Source organism: Panulirus ornatus, chromosome 25 (assembly GCF_036320965.1).
Source record: "Panulirus ornatus isolate Po-2019 chromosome 25, ASM3632096v1, whole genome shotgun sequence".
In the NCBI taxonomy this organism is placed as follows: Eukaryota; Metazoa; Arthropoda; class Malacostraca; order Decapoda; family Palinuridae; genus Panulirus; species Panulirus ornatus.
This window is the reverse complement of record NC_092248.1, coordinates 21,138,734-21,158,895: the sequence shown is the minus strand read 5'-3', so window position 1 is coordinate 21,158,895 and position 20,162 is coordinate 21,138,734. Positions and strand designations below refer to the sequence as shown.

At 44.7% G+C, this 20,162-nt stretch overlaps 1 protein-coding gene across 1 annotated transcript in view; it reads left to right on the top strand.

Annotated features, from left to right (window-relative positions):
* Nucleotides 1-1,492: 1,492 nt before the first annotated feature.
* The window catches only part of LOC139757312 (uncharacterized), a 212,174-nt gene continuing 193,504 nt past the window's right edge, over nucleotides 1,493-20,162 (top strand). The window contains exon 1 of the mRNA XM_071677711.1: nucleotides 1,493-2,537. The gene's annotated coding sequence lies outside the window, so the exon portion shown is untranslated. The remainder of the gene's footprint in view (nucleotides 2,538-20,162) is intronic.

Here is a 20,162-nt window from a genome sequence, read left to right as displayed (position 1 = left end):
TATGTGTGACACACTACCTCTGATCTACTACTGCTTTTGCGTGTGACGTCCTCATCCTGCTTGTGAGTGTAGTGCTTGTGACGTTGTATTCTTGCTGGTTGTTGTTGCTGTCCGAAGCTGTTGTTGCTTTCACTGGAGAGACTCTGTTACCTGTTATTGTTACTGTTTTACGTACAAATGGTACTTTTGTTACTATGAACGTTACTGTTGATCACGGCGCCTGCTGATGTTATCTGTGCTGATGTTGTTACTTGTAACATGTAGCTTACTACTGTTGCCTGTGTCAGTTGCTGTTGTTTTCTGTTGTTGTTATTAATTCATGACTACGACTAGATATCAATCAAGTCATCCAGTTGGCCTTTGAAAAGGGCATGGTGTATGTGATAACAAAGCTTCATTTTTTTTTTTGTCAATTGACGAAGAGTTGCAAAGAAGAAATTATGACTATATTTACAAAATTATTAGACAGCATTAAACTGCATTATTATCTCACGAAGAGAAATTGTAAAGGAAAAACATCAGGATGAAGTTATATTTGATGATCTTCGGCAAGCAACCAGAACAGAGGTATGCCTCCTTCAAGAAGGTGGTAGGCTGGATCCTGCTGAATGCAAGACGAGAGAAGCAAAAACCACTTACATTCTTCACATTAGAATAATGTTGCATGTTAACATCACCTTTCAAGACAGGCTACATTGCAGCGTTACGAAATGCGTAGTGATTGTATCAATAATCACCATATTGGAAACGACCGAAAGCAATGTAAGACTGTAATAGAACTTCGATAGGAGAGATGCATCATATTCTACATATTAGAAATCCAGAGAAGTATGGTTCTCTCTCTGTATCTAAATATCATTCCCTGTAGGCTTGAAGGAAACTTCGTAAAGTGGCACACTCAACTCATGAAGGTTCCATAAGTGTAGCGAGAATAAAACCAGTAAACACCCGCTGCCATAAACTGTTCAAGTCACATAATAACTGAAAAGTCACAGAATAAAAATCTGCGGAGTGTACGGCACCATAGGCTTTAAGATCGCGTCCTCAGACATCCTGAAGCTGCAGAAGCTAGAGTTTAGACAGAAATGTGGAGGCAGACGAGCCTCCAGGACCAACATCAGGGTTCTAGAAGGTAAAGCATATCTGGGGCCCAACATCTGTTTCTGATTTACAGTTGTCATTATCATAAAACACCATGACCCCTTCTTTGGGAATACCTGTCATTCGAAGGCTGCGCTGCAATCAGTGGCAGGGAAAAGATAGACTCCTTCGGAGTAAGTTCTTCGACGAGGAGAACGAGCAGATGGAATCATGCAGTACCTTTGCTGTTACAGTTTGATTAAACGATTAAATGACAGATATACAAACAGAGATGTGAGGTAAGAGGAAGATCGGAGATGTTTTGAGGAAGTTTTCGGATCCCACGTTTGGCAGCCGTCAGGGGGAATGAGAGACATCAGATCACATCACTCAGTGTCCGTGTGGCCTTCGGCGAGGACGGGTGTTCGTCGTAACGCTCCGCCGGTGTTGGTGGCGACCTCGGCTTCGCTCTGCTCCCATGACATACCGTACGGTGAAGCCCGTTAAAGATCTGGCTCGTGTTGTTAAACTGGGGATCGCTCAGTTGGTCTAGAACTCTCGCGGCTAATCGAAGATCTGTTAATGCCATCTTGGTCCGTCGTCCATGTGGTGTAACGCAAATGTAGAAGCCATGCGAGTGTATTTATCCGTGAGGATGTGTAATCGATGAGACTGTTTGTGGTCATCGCTCGTGCTGTGTGTGTGTGTGTGTGTGTGTGTGTGAATGTAGACAGACTTCTCTCCTTCACACGGAAACTCCTGCAGAACTTTTAGTGTCTTTTACACACCATGAAAATCTTTATTGAACGTCCCCAGAAAAGTTGAGACTTAATGAGCAAAATAAGAAATCTGTCGTTTATTCCGACCAAGACTTTTTGTGATCATTTACGCTGAATCTGTTGGAAGTGTATCGCGTGTAGGTGCAACATTTGAATACAATAACACGGAGCTGAAAAGCTATTACTGTACATAAGATAGCAGAGCCACGGCGTTCCTTGGTGTGCAGAAATCGACAACCGCTGCTCATTTCAAGTGAACGGTGTAACACACTGCTGGTCAGTGGGATGGCAGCTGTCGGCCAATCAGCGAGCAGTCTCTATGGTATTGCCATCTTTGGTGTCCTTGAAAACTAGATATTTGAATGTGTCGGTCGAACTCTTAATTTCTCCCGTGTCACCAAGAAGTGTTCCTCAGATCTAGTATGTGTTGGGTGTGTAAGACACTGACGGTGGAAGTGGAGAGATAATGCAGAATTTAGAGGACTGAGGTTTACTACGGACCGTCCAACTTGTTGATGCAGGCAGTGTGCGTGGTCGCGTCGGTCCCGCGAGAGACGAGTGAGTGAGTGAGCGATGCTTATGTTCTGCCATCATCGTCATGCTGAACCTGAGGATGACGCTCCCGGTATGAACACACACCCCATCATACCTGAAGAATTTCTCCACACTGATACACAGGTGAGGATTAGCATACCGAGTTAAGAGGTTTATACAGTAACCAGATATTGGATTATTCTCTACAGTTTAATAGGCTGAAGGTACATCTGTGATTGCTTCGAGACTTGTGTGTGGAGCTAGCTAGCGTTAAAGGTTGCCTCAAGCCTCGTTTGTAGTGTTACAAGACTTACAAATACATTTCATCGCGAGAGGCAAGTGTCATGTAAATGAAACTGGAGATCACACATTTGGCTTATTCTGTATCAGTATCAAATGCATCTTAATTTTTCTTATAGAACAGAGGACAGCATTAGAGGGAACATCCTCCCCCGGGCCCCATTCTTTGTTCCTTTTTTTTGAAAACTAAAAACCGGGAGGGGAGGATTTCCAGTACCGCACTCCCTTCCCTTCTTAGTCACCTTCTACAACATGCAGGAAATACTTGGGTAATTTTCTTTCTCCCCTGTCTATGTACAGGGCATGTGAAGCGTCTGGGGTAAACCATGGAAAGTTCTGTGGGGCCTGTATTTGGAAAGGGAGCTGTGGTTTCGGTGCATTACACATGACACCTAGAGACTGAGTGTGAACGAATGTGGCATTTGTTGTCTTTTCCTAGCGCTACCTCGCGCATATGCGGAGGGAGGGGGTTGTCATTTCATGTGTCGGGATTGTGAAGGGAATGACACCTTCCTCACCCCGCACGCGCGCGAGGTAGCGTTTCGAAAAGACAACAAAGGCCACGTTCGTTCACACTGTCTCTAGCTGTCATGTATAATGCATCGAAACCACAGCTCCTTTTCCACAACCAGGCTTCACAAAACTTTCCATGGTTTACCCTGGACGCTTCACATGCCCTGGTTCAATCCATTGACAGCACGTCGAACCCGGTATACCACATCGTGACAATTCACTCTATTCCTTGCTCGCCTTTCACCCTCCTGCATGTTCAGGTCCCGATCGCTCAAAATCTTTTTCTCTCCATCCTTCCACCTCCAATTTGGTCTCCCACTTCTCCTCGTTCCCTCCACCTCTGACACATATATCCTTTTTGTCAGTCTTCCGTCACCCAATCTCTCCATGTGACCAAACCATTTCAATACACTCTTTTCTGCTCTCTCAACCGCACTCTTTTTATTACCACACATCTCTCTTACCGTTTCATTACTTACTCGATCAAACCACCTCACTCCACATATTGTCCTCAAACATCTCATTTCCAACCAACACATACACCCTCCTCCGCACAACCCTATCTATAGCCCACGCCACACAACCATATAAGATTGTTGGAACCAATATTCCTTCAAACATACCCAATTTTGCTCTCTGAGATAATGTTCTCGCCTTCCACACATTCTTCAACACTCCCAGAACCTTCGTCCCCTCCCCCACCCTGTGTCGCACTTCCGCTTCCATGTTTACATCCGCTGCCAAATCCACTCCCAGATATCTAAAAACACTTCGCTTCCTCCAGTTTTTCTCCATTCAAACTTACCTAATATCGTTGCTCTTATTCACACTTACTCTCAGCTTTCTTCTTTCACAAACATTACCAAGCTCAGTCACCAGCTTCTGCAGTTTCTCACCCGAATCAGCCACCAGCGCTGTATCATAAGCGAATAACAACTGACTCACTTCCCAAGCCCTCTTATCCACAACAGACTGCATACTTGCCCCTCTCTCCAAAACTCTTGCATTCACCTCCCTAACAACCCCATCCATAAACAAATTAAACAGCCATGGAAACGTCACGCACACCTGCCGCAAACCGACATTCACTGGGAACCAATCACTTTCCACTCTTCCTACACGTACATATGCCTTACATCCTCGATAAAAACTTTTCACTGCTTCTAACAACTTGCCTCCCACACCATATATTCTTAATACCTTCCACAGAGCATCTCTATCAACTCTATTATATGCCTTCTCCAGATCCATAAATGCTACATACAAATCCATTTGCTTTTCTAAGTATTTCTCACATACATTCTTCAAAGCAAACACCTGATCCACACATCCTCTACCACTTCTGAAACCACACTGCTCTTCCCCAATCTGATGCTCTGTACGTGCCTTCACCCTCTCAATCAATACCCTCCCATATAATTTACCAGGAATACTCAACAAACTTATACCTCTGTAATTTGAGCACTCACTCTTATATACACTCACTATATATACACTCACGTTTATCCCCTTTGCCTTTGTACAATGGCACTATGCATGCATTCCGCCAATCCTCAGGCACTTCACCGTGAGCCATACGTACACTGAGTATCCTCACCAACCAGTCAACAACACAGTCACCCGCTTTTTTTAATAGATTCTACTGCAATACCATCCAAACCCGCCGACTTGCCGGCTGTCATCTTCCTGCAAAGCTTTCACTACCTCTTCTCTGTTTACCAAACCATTCTCCCTGACCCTCTCACTTCGCACACCACCTCGACCAACACACCCTATATCATCTAACACATTCAACAAACTCTCGAACTACTCACTCCATCTCCTTTTCACATCACCACGACTTGTTATTACCTCCTCATTAGCCCCCTTCACTGATGTTCCCATTTGTTCTCTTGTCGTACGCACTTTATTTACCTCCTTCCAAACATCTTTTTATTCTCCTTGAATTTTAACGATTCTCTCTTACCCAAACTCTCATTTGCCCTCTTTTTCACCTCTTGCACCTTTCTCTTGAACTCCTGCCTCTTTCTTTTATACATCTCTCAGTCATTTGCATTATTTCCCTGCAGAACTCGTCCTAATGGCTCTCTCTTCTCTTTCGCTAATAATCTTACTTCTTCATCCCACCACTCACTACCCTTTCTAATCTACCCACCTCCCACGCTTCTCTTGTCACAGGCATCTTTTGCGCAAGCCATCACTGCTTCCCTAAATACACCCCATTCCTCCCCACTCCCTCTACGTCCTTTGCTCTCACCTTTTTCCATTCTGCACTCCGTCTCTCATTGTACTTCTTCACACATGTCTCCTTCACAATCTGACTTACTCTCACCACTCTTTTCACCCGAACATTCTCTCTTCTTTTCTGAAAACCTGTAGAAATCTTCACCTTCGCCTCCACAAGATCAAGCATCCCTCCAACTGTACCTCTCAGCACATTAACACCCAAGAGTTTCTCTTTCACGCGCCTGTCAATTAACATGTATCCAATAACGCTCTCTGGCTATCTCTCCTACTTACATACGTATACTTATATATATCTCTCATTTTAAACCATATATTCTCAATCACTAGTCCTTTTTCGGCACACAAATATATAAGCTCTTCACCATTTCCATTTACAACACTGAACACCCCATGTACACCAGTTATTCCCTCACCTGCCACATTACTCACCTTTGCATTCAAATCACCCATACTATAACCCGGTGTCGTGCATCAAAACTGCTAACACACTCGCTCAGCTGCTCCCAAAACACCCTGCCTCTCATGATCTTTCTTCTCATGCCCAGGTGCATAGGCACCAATAATTACCCATCTCTCTCCATCCACTTTCTTTTTTACCCATATCTATCTAAACTTTACTTTCTATCACTCTGTCTTATACTCCCACTACTCCTGTTTCAGTAGTGCTACTCCTTCCCTTGCTCTTGTCCTCTCACTAACCCCTGACTTTACTCCCAAAACATTCCCAAACCACTCTTCCCCTTTACCCTTGAGCTTCGTTTCACTCAAAGCCAAATCAGACAGGTTCCTTTCCTCAAACATACTACCTATATATATATATATATATATATATATATATATATATATATATATATATATATATATATATATATATATATATATATATGTATATATATATATTATCTGTTAGTAGTACATCCTCACGGGTAGCATGCAGATTATCCGTTCCCTAGTATAATCTTGTACAACCAGAATCCTTGGTAACGCGTCACGTTTCTCATCTAAACAGTACAGTGTTATATTTCTTTGACCAGTTATGTTTAATCGTATACTTTCCTGTAAGATATTTCTTCAGCATAGTTTATGAACATATATCTTCGTGGTCAGAGCCTCTAGCACTGTATAAAGAACAAAAGACAAGTGATTCTCAAACTGGAATGAATTTGTTTCCAATTCAGAAAGACTGACGCTTTCAAGCAAATGTGTCTTTCCTTATACGCAATCCTCGGTAAGGGATGAGGCAAGAGCCAGAGCGAGGCTAGGCACAGGGTGAGGCAAGACGCGGAAGCAAGATAGACACAGAGTGAGGCAAAGGATGAGGAAAGCTTTGTCCATGATGAGGCAAAGTCCAGGGTGAGGCAACACCCAGTTAAGGTAAGGCAGAACCCAGGGTGAGACAAGACCCAGTGTGAGACAAGACCCAGGGTGAGACAAGACCCTGTGTGAGACAAGACCCAGGGTGAGACAAGACCCAGTGTGAGACAAGACCCAGTATGAGACAAAACACAGCGTGAGACAAGACCCAGTGTGAGACAAAACCCAGTGTAAGACAAGACCCAATGTGAGATAAAACCCAGTGTGAGACAAGACCCAGGGTGAGACAAGATCCAGGGTGAGACAAGACCCAGTATGAGACAAAACACAGCGTGAGACAAGACCCAGTGTGAGACAAAACCCAGTGTAAGACAAGACCCAGTGTGAGACAACCCAGTGTGAGACAAGACCCAGGGTAAGACAAGATCCAGTGTGAGACAAGACCCAGGGTGAGACGAAACACAGAGTGAGACAAAACCCAGTGTGAGACAAGACCCAGTGCGAGACAAGAACCAGTGTGAGACAAGACCCAGTGTGAGAAGAGCTAGTGTTAGACAAGACCCAGTGTGAGACAAGACCCAGGGTGAGACAAGACCCAGTGCGAGACAAGACAAGACCCAGTGCGAGACAAGACCCAGTGTGAGACAAGACCCAAGGTGAGACAAGACCCAGTGTGAGACAATACCCAGGGTGAGACAAGACCCAGGGTGAGACAAAACCAAGGTTGAGACAAGACCCAGTGTGAGACAAAACACAGTGTGAAACAAGATCCAGTGTGAGACAAGACCCAGGGTGAGACAAGACCCAGTGTGAGACAAGGCCCAGGTTGAGACAAGACCCAGTGTGAGACATGACCCAGGGTGAGACAAGAACCAGGGTGAGACAAGAACCAGGATGAGGCAAGACCCAGTATGAGATAAGACCCAAGGAGAGCTAGTACCCAGGGAGAGATAAGACCCAGGGTGAGACAAGACCCAGAGTGAAGCAAGACCCAGGATGAGACAAGACCCAGAGTGAGACAAGAACCAGTGTTAGATGAAACCCAAGGTCAGCCAGTACCCAGGGTGAGACAAAACCCAGTGTGAGATAAGACCCAAGACAAGATCCAGGGTGAGACAAGACCCAGTGTAAGAAAACCCAGGGTGAGACACGACCCAGTGTGACACAAAATCCAGTGTGAGACAAGACCCAGTGGGACAAGACCCAGGTTGAGACAAGGCCCAGTGTGAGACAAGACCCAGTGTGGGACGACCCAGGGTGAGACAAGAACCAGTGTGAGACAAGATCCAAGGTGAGACAAGACCCAGGATGAGGCAAGACCCAGTGTGAGACAAGATCCAAGGTGAGACAAGACCCAGGATGAGGCAAGACCCAGGGTGAGACAAGAAAACCAGGATGAGGCAAGACCCAGTGTGAGACAAGACCCAAGGGGAACCATTACCCAGGGTGAGACAAGACCCAGTGTGAGACAAGATCCAAGATGAGACAAGACCCAGGATGAGGCAAGACCCAGGGTGAGACAAGAACCAGTGTGAGACAAGACCCAAGGTGAGCAAGTATCCAGGGTGAGACAAGACCCAGTGTGAGACAAAACCCAGGGTAGGACAAGAGCCAGGGTGAGACAAGAGCCAGGGTGAGACAAAGAAGGTGGTCCTTGCTGGTAAGTCTGTGGTGTGTTTCACCCACATCACTCGAGATAAGACAATGACAAAGATGGTGCTTCGACTCCAGATGGCTAAGAAATGGCCTTGACAGACTTATCACAGGCGTTATGTTAGGTTTAAGGAAAAGATTGATCTTGCCTTTTATCGCGAATATTGTCATAAAAATGGCCCATTGGCCTTAAACCCCCTCACCTTTCTAAAGAGAAAAGAAAAGAAGGCTAAAGAATAACCATAAATGGCCGGATGATAAATCTAGTATGCGCAGAGTATGGGGAAAAAATAAGTCTTTCTGCCGAAATTTGAACTGTGGCTTGAATGATTGTGAGGGCTGACCTGATAACCTTCAAACGTCGAAGTAATTTGATGATGTCGACAGTGTACGATTTTTTTTTTTATCTTCAGTACGCAATGACAGTACAGCTAAAGGTCATACCAAGAGAGAAAGGGAACAGAAGAACTTGTTATGAAAGACATGGAGGTGCTATTTTATTTTCACTTTCAGTGGTAAGGTGACGGAGGTCTGGGGTAAACTAAGTGATATAGTTGTGACTGTTGGTAGTCTACAGAAATTTAAATAATTGTTTGGTTTTAGAGGAAGTTCAAGAGATTGGGAGGGAGGGGAAGGGGGTGTGGTGTGGTGTCCATGAGCGTAGAACTCCCTCCCCGTTCACTACATATGGGTAATTAGAATTAGGTAATTAGGGACAAACTTGAACGCGCACATATTTACTCACACACTGCCACACACACACACACACACACACACACACACACACACACACACACACACACACATAATGGAGTACGTGCCACTAGACAGTTGGGGCTCCTAGAGAAGGTGCAATATCGGGCAAGCAGGATTATCTTCCCTCCCTCTTACGCCACCAGTCTGGAAGCGCTCAATACAGAGACACAAGTTGTTGAGGGAAAAGGGGAGACCCCTAGTTAGGTAGGGTGAGGGAAGACAGACCTTATATAGGTGGTGGAGGGGAATGGGTGAGACTTTGGACTGATGGGGGTGAGGGATTCTGTGGCAAGGAAGAAAAGGGATGATGACGATGTAGTGGGCATCATGGTCAGGTAAAAGGGCTGCCCAGTATGGCAGTTGACTGGGAAGGGCAGTGAACCGGCCAGTATGGCAGTTGACGGGGTAGGGCAGTGAACCGGCCAGTATGGCAGTTGACGGGGTAGGGCAGTGGACCAACCAGTATGGCAGTTGACGGGGTAGGGCAGTGGACCGGCCAGTATGGCAGTTGACGGGGTAGGGCAGTGGACCAGCCAGTATGGTAGTTGACGGGGTAGGGCAGTGGACCGACCAGTATGACAGTTGACGGGGTAGGACTGAACCAGCCAGTATGGTAGTTGACGGGGTAGGGCAGTGGACCGGCCAGTATGGCAGTTGACGGGGTAGGCCAGTGGACCAGCCAGTATGGCAGTTGACTGGGAAGGGCAGTGAACCGGCCAGTATGGCAGTTGACGGGGTAGGCCAGTGGACCAGCCAGTATGGCAGTTGACGGGGTAGGGCAGTGGACCAACCAGTATGGCAGTTGACGGGGTAGGGCAGTGGACCGACCAGTATGACAGTTGACGGGGTAGGACTGGGCCAGCCAGTATGGCAGTTGACGAGGTAGGGCAGTGGACCGACCAGTATGGCAGTTGACGGGGTAGGACACCAGGACAGTTTACCATTTACGTGAAACAAGGAATATTTATACGTCAGACGGGGAAGCCAAAAGCTTGAGGCTACGTTTCGTCGTTCATTTCTATACACATTCTGTGTGACTTCGGCGGTTGTAATCAAAGTATATTGCTGTGAAATGAACAAGATGGAACGATGAATCTTATTGCTTCGGATACAAGTAGCTCCAAAATATATCAATTAACAAACCTGCAATAAAGATGTTTTGGAAGGAGGTAAATAAAGTGCGTACGACAAGAGAACAAATGGGAACATCGGTGAAGGGGGCTAATGGGGAGGTGATAACAAGTAATAGAGATGTGAGGAGATGGAGTGAGTATTTTGAAGGTTTGTTGAATGTGTTAGATGATAGAGTGGCAGATATAGGGTATTTGGTCGAGATGGTGTGCGAAGTGAGAGGGTCAGGTAGAATGATTTGGTAAACAGAGAAGAGGTAGTGAGAGCTTTTGCGGAAGACGAAAGCCGGCATGGCGGCGGGTTTGGATGGTATTGCTGTGGAATTTGTTTATAAAGGGTGTGACCTGTGTTGTTGACTGGATGGTGAGGATATTTAGTATATGTATGGTTCATGGTGAAGTGCCTGAGGATTAGTGGAATGCATGCATAGTGCCATTGTACAAAGGCAAATGGGATAAAGGTGAGTGCTCAAATTACAGAGGTATAAGTTTGTTGAGTATTCCTGGTACATTATATGGAAGGGTATTGATTGAGAGGGTCTAGGAATATACAGAGCATCAGATTGGGGAGGAGCAGTGTGGTTTCAGAACTGGTAGAGGGTGTGTGGCTTAGGTGTTTGCTTTGAAGAATGTATGCGAGAAATACATAGAAAAGCAGATGGATTTGTATGTAGCATTTATGGATCTGGAGAAGGCATATGATAGAGTTGATAGAGATGCTCTGTGGAAGGTATTAAGAGTATATGGTGTGGGAGGTAAGTTGCTAGAAGCAGTGAAAAGCTTTTATCGAGAATGTTAGGCATGTATACGAGTAGAAGAGAGGAAAGTGATTGGGGCATGATGTCTCCATGGTTATTTAATTTGTTTATGGATGGGGTTGTTAGGGAGGTGAATGCAAGAGTTTTGGAGAGAGGGGCAAGTATGCAGCCTGTTTGAGTGGAGAAAAACTGTAGGATGTGAATTGTTTTAGATATCTGGGAGTGGATTTGGTAGCGGATGGAACCATGGAAGTGGAAGTGAGTCAGAAGGTGGGGAGAGGGCGAAGGTTCTGAGGGCGTTGAAGAATGTATGGAAGGCGAGAACATTATCTCGGAAAGCAAAAATGGGTATGTTTGAAGGAAAGGTGTTTCCAGCAATGTTATATGGTTGTGTGGCATGGGCGATAGATAGAGTTGTGCGGATAAGGATGGATGTGGTGGAAATGAGATGTTTGAGGACAATATGTGGTTTGAAGTGGTTTGATCGAGTAAGTAATGAAAAGGTAAGAGAGATGCGTGGTGATAAAATGAGTGTGGTTGAGAGAGCAGAAGAGGATGTATTGAAATTGTTTGGTCACATGGAGAGAATGAGTGAGGAAAGATTGACCAAGAGGATATATGTGTCAGAGGTGGAGGGAACGAGGAGAAGTGGAAGACCAAATTGGAGGTGGAAGGATGGTGTGAAAAAGAATTTGAGCGATCGGGGCCTGAACATACAGGAGGGCGAAAGGCGTGCAAAGAATAGAGTGAATTGGAACGATGTGGTATACTGGGGTCGCCGTGCTGTCAGTGGATTGAACCAGGGCATGTGAAGCGTCTGAGGTGAACCATGGGAAGTTTTGTGGGGCCTGGAGGTGGAAAGGGAGCTGTGGTTTCAGTGCATTACACATGATAGCTAGAGTCTGAGTGTGAACGAATGTGGCCTTTGTTGTCCTTTCCTAGCCCACCTCGCGCGCACGCGGGGAAGGGCGTTGTCATTTCATGTGTGGCGGGGTGGCGGTGGGAATGGATGAAGGCAGCATGTATGAATATTTGCATGTGTATATATGTATATGTCTGTGTATGTATACGTATGCATACGTTGAAATGTATATGTGAGTGTACGGGCGTTCATGTATATACATGTGTGTGTGGGTGGGTTGGGCCAATCTTTCGTCTGTTTCCTTGCGCTACCTCGCTAACGCGGGAGACAGCGACAAATTATAATAAATAGAAAATAGATATAGTTACGCAACACGGTTAACGGTGCTATAAGTTAAGGATGAAGTTAACGCCGGGATTAAAACTATATATTAAATGAAACATAATGGAAAAAGAAATAGATTTTCTACAGGTCACAAAAAGTTACGTTATCATGATCCAAGAAAGTCTTCAAATAAATCTCTTCCTCTACAGACAGTAATAATAATGGTAATAATTCTATTACGCTTTACAAACGGGCGAGATGTATAAGAAATAAATGCAGTGCAATACACTGGTTACAAACATACAAGTTATGGGCAAGAGAAAAGGATGCTACCTAGCTTGGTGCTGGTGCGCGTTTCAGTGCACTATGTTCGTATTCATATACCTCCGCGTTGTACAGTTAGGTTCGGTAAAATACTATCTGCTGGCTATGTGCGCCTGTTGGGAAATGACCGGTGTAGACCCCGTTGCTCACCAACGTGAGACGAAGGGTATTCGAGTACGTTGTATTCTAGTTATTTCCTATTAGCCAGGCCCATAGCCTAGCGGTTAGCATTCCCGCCTCTTGCACAGGGGTCCCGGGTTCGATCCAGGCTGTTGGAGGTTTGTATGTTCTATGAAGGTGCGCGTTTCTATACACTATGTCCGTATTCATATACCTCCGCGATGTACAGTTAGGTTCGGTAAAATGCTATCTCCTGGCTATGTGCGCCTGTTGGGAAAATGACCGGTGTAGACCCCGTTGCTCACCAACGTGAGACGAAGGGTATTCGAGTACTTAGTATTCGAATAGTTATTTCCTATTAGGCAGGCCCATAGCCTAGCGGTTAGAATTCCCGTCTGTTGCACAAGGGTCCCGGGTTTGATCCTGGCTGTTGGAGGTTTGTATGATATATATATATATATATATATATATATATATATATATATATATATATATATATATATATATATATATATAAGAGAGAGGAAAGTGATTGGTTCTCAGTGAATGTAGGTTTGCGGCAGGGGTGTGTGATGTCTCCATGGTTGTTTAATTTGTTTATGGATGGGGTTGTTAGGGAGGTGAATGCAAGAGTTTTGGAAAGAGGGGCAAGTATGAAGTCTGTTGGGGATGAGAGAGCTTGGGAAGTGAGTCAGTTGTTGTTCGCTGATGATACAGCGCTGGTGGCTGATTCATGTGAGAAACTGCAGAAGCTGGTGACTGAGTTTGGTAAAGTGTGTGAAAGAAGAAAGTTAAGAGTAAATGTGAATAAGAGCAAGGTTATTAGGTACAGTAGGGTTGAGGGTCAATTCAATTGGGAGGTGAGTTTGAATGGAGAAAAACTGGAGGAAGTGAAGTGTTTTAGATATCTGGGAGTGGATCTGGCAGCGGATGGAACCATGGAAGCGGAAGTGGATCATAGGGTGGGGGAGGGGGCGAAAATTCTGGGAGCCTTGAAGAATGTGTGGAAGTCGAGAACATTATCTCGGAAAGCAAAAATGGGTATGTTTGAAGGAATAGTGGTTCCAACAATGTTGTATGGTTGCGAGGCGTGGACTATGGATAGAGTTGTGCGCAGGAGGATAGATGTGCTGGAAATGGGATGTTTGAGGACAATGTGTGGTGTGAGGTGGTTTGATCGAGTAAGTAACGTAAGGGTAAGAGAGATGTGTGGAAATAAAAAGAGCGTGGTTGAGAGAGCAGAAGAGGGTGTTTTGAAGTGGTTTGGTCACATGGAGAGAATGAGTGAGGAAAGATTGACCAAGAGGATATATGTGTCGGAGGTGGAGGGAACGAGGAGAAGAGGGAGACCAAATTGGAGGTGGAAAGATGGAGTGAAAAAGATTTTGTGTGATCGGGGCCTGAACATGCAGGAGGGTGAAAGGAGGGCAAAGAATAGAGTGAATTGGATCGATTTGGTATACCGGGGTTGACGTGCTGTCAGTGGATTGAATCAAGGCATGTGTATGGGGGTGGGTTGGGCCATTTCTTTCGTCTGTTTCCTTGCGCTACCTCGCAAACGCGGGAAACAGCGACAAAGCAAAAAAAAAAAAAAAAAAAAAAAAAAAAATATATATATATATATATATATATATATATATATATATATATATATATATATATATATATATATATATATATATATATATATATATATCCCCTGGGGATAAGGGAGAAAGAATACTTCCAACGCATTCCTAACGTGTCGTAGAAGGCGACTAAAGGGGACGGGAGCGGGGGGCTGGAAACCCTCCCCTCGTATTTTAACTTTCTAAAAGGAGAAACAGAAGAAGGAGTCACGCGGGGAGTGCTCATCCATCTCGAAGGCTCCGATTGGGGTGTCTGAATGTGTGTGGATGTAACCAAGATGAGAAAAAAGGAGAGATAGGTAGTATGTTTGAAGAAATGAACCTGGATGTTCTGGCTTTGAGTGAAACGAAGCTCAAGGGTAAAGGGGAAGAGTGGTTTGGGAATGTCTTGGGAGTAAAGTCAGGGGTTAGTGAGAGAACAAGAGCAAGGGAAGGAGTAGCACTACTCCTGAAACAGGAGTGGTGGGAGTATTTGATAGAGTGTAAGACAGTAAACTCTAGATTGATATGGGTAAAACTGAAAGTGGATGGAGAGAGATGTGTGATTATTGGTGCATATGCACCTGGGCATTAGAAGAAAAATCATGAGAGGAAAGTGTTTTGGGGACAGCTGAGTGAATGTGTTCGTAGTTTTGATGCACAAGACTGGGTTATAGTGATGGGTAATTTGAATGGAAAGGTGAGTAATGTGGCAGTTGAGGGAATAATTGGTGTACATGGGGTGTTCAGTGTTGTAAATGGAAATGGTAAAGAGCTTGTAGATTTATATGCTGAAAAAGGACTGGTGATTGGCAATACCTGGTTTAAAAAGAGAGATATACATAAGTATACGTATGTAAGTAGGAGAGAGGGCCAGAGAGCGTTATTGGATTAACTGTTAATTGATAGGCACGCGAAAGAGAGACTTTTGGATTTTAATGTGCTGAGAGGTGCAACTGGAGGGATGTCTGATCATTATCTTGTGGAGGCGAAGGTGAAGATTTGTAGAGGTTTTCAAAAAAGAAGAGAGAATGTTGGGGTGAAGAGAGTGGTGAGAGTAAGTGAGCTTGGGAAGGAGACTTGTGTGAGGAAGTACTAGGAAATCAGAGTACAGAAAGGAAAAGGGTGAGAACAAAGGACGTAAGGGGAGTGGGGGAGGAATTGGATGTATTTAGGGAAGCAGTGATGGCTTGTGAAAAAGATGCTTGTGGCATGAGAAGCGTGGGAGGTGGGCAGGTTAGAAAGGGTAGTGAGTGAAAGAGAAGAGAGAGGCATTTGGACGATTTTTTGTGGGGAAATAATGCAAATGAGTGGGATATGTATAAAAGAAAGAGGCAGGAGGTTAAGAGAAAGGTGCAAGAGGTGAAAAAGAGGGCAAATGAGAGTTTGGGTGAGAGAGTATCATTAAATTTTAGGGAGAATAAAAAGATGTTTTGGAAGGAGGCAAGTAAAGTGCGTAAGACAAAGGAACAAATGGGAACTTCAGTGAAGGGGGCTAATGGGGAGGTAATAACAAGTAGTGGTGATGTGAGAAGGAGATGGAGCGATTATTTTGAAGGTTTGTTGAATGTGTTTGATGATAGAGTGGCAGATATAGGGTGTTGTGGTCGAGGTGGTGTGCAGAGTGAGAGGGTTAGGGAGAATGATTTGGTAAACAGAGAAGAGGTAGTAAAAGCTTTGGGGAAGATGAATGCCGGCAAGGCAGCGGGTATGGATGGTATTGCAGTGGAATTCATTAAAAAAAGGGGGTGACTGTATTGTTGACTGGTTGGTAAGGTTATTTAATGTATGTATGACTCATGGTGAGGTGCCTGAGGTTTGGCGGAATGCTTGCATAGTGCCATTGTACAAAGGCAAAGGGGATAAAAGTGAGTGCTCAAATTACAAAGGTATAAGTTTTTTGAGTATTACTGGGAAATTAAATGTGGGGGTATTGATTGAGAGGGTGAAGGCATGTACGGAGCATCAGATTGGGGAAGAGCAGTGTGGTTTCAGAAGTGGTAGAAGATTTGTGGATCAGGTGTTTGCTTCGAAGAATGTATGTGAGAAATGCTTAGAAAAGCAAATGGATTTGTATGTAGCATTTATGGATCTGTAGAATGCATATGATAGAGTTGATAGAGATGCTCTGTGGAGGTATTAATGATATATAGTGTGGGAGGCAGGTTGTTAGAAGCAGTGAAAAGTTTTTATCAAGGATGTGAGGCATGTGTACGTGTAGGAAGAGAGGAAAGTGATTCGTTCTCAGTGAATGTTGGTTTGCGGCAGGGGTATGTGATGTCTCATGGTTGTTTAATTTGCTTATGGATGGGATTGTTAGGGAGGTGAATGCAAGAGTTTTGGAAAGAGGGGCAAGTATGCAGTCTGTTGTGGATGAGGGAGCTTGGGAAATGAGTCAGTTGTTGTTCGCTGATGATACAGCGCTGGTGGCTGTTTCGTGTGAGAAACTGCAGAAGCTAGTGACTGAGTTTGGTAAAGTGTGTGAAAGAAGAAAGGTGAGAGTAAATGTGAATAAAAGCAAGTTTATTAGGTACAGTAGGGTTGAGGGACAAGTCAATTGGTAGGTAAGTTTGAATCAAGAAAAACTGGAGGAAGTGAAGTGTTTTTGATATCTGCGAGTGTATTTAGCAGCGGATGGAACCATGGAAGCGGAAGTGAATCATAGGGATGGGGGAGGGGGCGAAAGCTCTGGTAGCGTTGAAGAATGTGTGGAAGTCGAGAACATTATCTCGGTAAGCAAAAATGGGTATGTTTGAAGGAATAGTGGTTCCAACAATGGTATATGGTTGCGAGGCGTGGGCTATAGATAGAGTTGTGCGGAGGAAGGTGGATGTGCCGGAAATGAGATGTTTGAGGAGAATATGTGGTGTGAGGTGGTTTGATCGAGTAAGTGGTTGTAGGGTAAGAGAGATGTGTGGTAATAAAAAGAGTGTGGTTTAGAGAGCAGAAGAGGGTGTTTTGGAATGGTTTTGTCACATGGAAATAATGAGTGAGGAAAGATTGACCAAGAGGATGTATGTGTCAGGTGGAGGGAACGAGGAGAAGTGGGAGACCAAATTGGAGGTGGAAAGATGGAGCGAAAAAGATTTTGAGTGATCGGGGCCTGAACGTGCAGGAGGGTGAAAGGCGTGCAAGGAATAGAGTGAATTGGAACGATGTGGTATATCGGGGTCGACGTGCTGTCAATGGATTGAACCAGGGCATATGAAGCGTCTGGGGCAAACCATGGAAAGTTGTGTAGGGCCTGGATATGGAAAGGGAGCTGTGGTTTCGGTGCATTATTACATGACAGATAGAGACTGAGTGTGAACGAATGGGGCTTTTGTTGTCTTTTCCTAGCGCTACCCCGCACACATGAGGGGGGAGGGGGTTGTTATTCCATGTGTGGCGAGGTGGCGATGGGAATAAATAAAGGCAGACAGTATGAACTATGTACATGTGTATATATGTATATGTCTGTGTGTGTATGTGTATGTATACGTTGAGATGTATAGGTATGTATATGTGCGTGTGTGGACGTGTATGTATATACACGTGTATGTGGGTGGGTTGGGCCATTCTTTCGTCTGTTTCCTTGCTAACGCGGGAGGCAGCGACAGAATTAGTTAAATAAAGAAATGAATAAATAGATAAATAATATATATATATATATATATATATATATCGGTTGTTTCCGAACAGACGCACATAGCCAGCTGATAGCGTTTTACCGAACCTAACTGTACAACGCGGAGGTATATGAATACGAATAAAGTGCATATGAACGCGCACCTTCATAGAACATACAAACCTCCAACAGCCAGGATCGAACCCGGGACCCCTGTGCATGAGCCAGGCATGCTAACCGCTAGGCTATGGAACTGTATAATATTATACAGTCCTATTTATACAGTCCCATAGCCTAGCGGTTAGCATGCCTGCCTCTTGCACAGGGGTCCCGGGTTCGATCCTGGCTGTCGGAGGTTTGTATGTTCTATGAAGGTGCGCGTTCATATGCACTTTATTCGTATTCATATACCTCCGCGTTGTACAGTTAGGTTCGGTAAAACGCTATCAGCTGGCTATGTGCGTCTATTCGGAAACAACCGGTATAGACCCCGTTGCTCACCATTGTGAGACGAAGGGTATTCGAGTACTTAGTATTTCGAATAGTTGTTTCATATATATATATATATATATATATATATATATATATATATTAGTGGTCCCAGACTCTGCATGCATGAGGTTACATGGCAAGTGAAAGATCACGGGAATTATGACTCGGTACACATTGTATTTAGAGTTAAGAAGCGGGGCACTACGAGTGGAAGACTCTCTTCCTGTATCGCTCATGTAGTAATCATACATACATACACCCATGTATTATGGTGTTGTTTGGTTCTTGTAAGAACTGGGACTTCGTAAATCTGTTGTTATTCCATCAAGGGCTTGAGTCATGCGTGTGTGCTGGAGGTAATCCCCGGTATTAAGGTATTCTCCTCCAGTGCTTCAAGGCTCAGGATTTTATCTCGTCTGTTTATGAAGTTTGTTTTCCTGACTTGCCTCTGATACCCTTCTTTAGGCGGGTGTCAGATTTTTCATCCATAGTGTCAGCATTGTCCTCTCCAGTGACAGCAGTGTCCTTTCCAGTATCAGTGTGGTCCTCTCCAGTGTCAGCATTGTTCACCCTAGTGTCAGCATTGTCTTCCCAAGTGTCAGATATGTCGCCAGTGTCAGATTGTTTTTCGTAGTGTCAGCTATGTTTTCTGCAGTGTCAGCATTGTCCGCCTCAGTGTCAGCATTGTCCGCCTCAGTGTCAGCATTGTCCGCCCCAGTATCAGCATTGTCAGTCCCCTATGCTCCATTACTCTATCAAATCTTCCATCACCCCAAGTTAAATGTACAGTACAATGAATCGTTTGTGATGAAGCGATAGATTTAGCATCGTCTCACACTTTTTAGAAATAGATGACGACTTGCGTTTACTGTACATGCTGATCTGCGTCTGAAAAAAGCTGGACAGTCATAGTTCGTTGTGTTTTCTGACGTATATCAGAGCACACGTTGGTAGCAGATGGCTCATGTGTGGCCCAGGCTACTGCAAGAGGCTGGCAGATCCCGTGTGTGATCACCTGCCTCGCTACGTGATATGTATGTAAGATATTCACTGACAAAAGGTTAGGTTTGTATAGAAGTCAGGGAAGGAAGCTGGATACGTAAACATGGATTCTTTCTCTCTAGTTTTCAATATCATCGTCTGTCTTGGCGGAGCCTGAGTAGTTATTCAACACTGCCATGTTTACCCTTTAATGACAGCTGTAATTCTCCCTCCCACATGTTTAACGGACTTGTCTCTTCCCCCTCAATAAGAGACTTGGCTCTCCCCCCTCAATAAGAGACTTGTCTCTTCCCCCTCAATAAGAGACTTGTCTCTTCCCCCTCAATAAGAGACTTGTCTCTTCCCCCTCAATAAGAGACTTGTCTCTTCCCCCTCAATAAGAGACTTGGCTCTCCCCCACAATAAGAGACTTGTCTCTCCCCCCTCAATAAGAGACTTGGCTCTCCCCCCTCAATAAGAGACTTGTCTCTCCCCCCTCAATAAGAGACTTGTCTCTCCCCCCTCAATAAGAGACTTGGCTCTCCCCCCTCAATAAGAGACTTGTCTCTCCCCCCTCAATAAGAGACTTGTCTCTTCCCCCTCAATAAGAGACTTGGCTCTCCCCCCTCAATAATAGACCTGTTTCTTCCCCTTCAGTAATAGACTTATTTCTATCCCCTTAGTGATAGCATTGTTCCTTCACCCCCTCAACAACAGCCCTGTCCTCTCCATGAATAAAAGCACTTGCTTCTCCCCGTCAGTAGTACTCCTTTTCTCCCCC